The sequence below is a fragment of the Ursus maritimus genome, unplaced genomic scaffold, assembly GCF_017311325.1.
Source record: "Ursus maritimus isolate PB19 unplaced genomic scaffold, ASM1731132v1 scaffold_19, whole genome shotgun sequence".
Taxonomy (NCBI): Eukaryota; Metazoa; Chordata; class Mammalia; order Carnivora; family Ursidae; genus Ursus; species Ursus maritimus.
Genome location: NW_024424341.1, coordinates 25,575,940 through 25,576,467, shown reverse-complemented (window position 1 = coordinate 25,576,467; position 528 = coordinate 25,575,940). Strand labels below are relative to the sequence as shown.

Here is a 528-nt window from a genome sequence, read left to right as displayed (position 1 = left end):
TATCCATTCATCCATAAAAGGACATTTAGGTTGCTTCCACACCTTGGCTACTGTGACTAGAGCTTCAATGAATGTGGGAGTGCTAATATATTTTTGGGATTCTGATTTCAATTCTTTTCAATAAATATCCAGAAGGATTGCTAGATCATATGGAAGTTCTATTTTTAATTTTTTAAAGAAACCTCAACTGTTTTCTTCTCTCTCTTTTTTTTAAGATTTTATTTTTAAGGAATCTCTATCCCCAACGTGGGACTCGAACTCACAACCCTGAGATCAAAAGTCACATGCTCTACCCACTGAGCCAGCCAGGCACCCCTCTACTGTCTTCCATAGGGGCTGTAATATTTTACCTTCCCATCAACAATGCACAAGTTTTCCAACTTCTCTACATTTCCCCAAATACTAGTTGTTAAGTGATAATTCTTATCATCATGAAATTTTAGAGCTAGAAGGGCCCTCAGAGATGATCTAATTCATGTCTCTTATTTTCCAGGTGATGAAAGAAATAAAAATGGGGCTTGAGGAGAG

The 528-nt window shown here is 37.1% G+C and overlaps 1 non-coding gene across 1 annotated transcript; it reads right to left on the bottom strand.

The window, feature by feature from the left end:
• Window positions 1-238: 238 nt before the first annotated feature.
• TRNAK-UUU lies at window positions 239-311 on the bottom strand. Its single transcript has one exon. It is a non-coding gene; the product is annotated as a tRNA-Lys (tRNA).
• Between the last annotated feature and the right edge of the window lie 217 nt (window positions 312-528).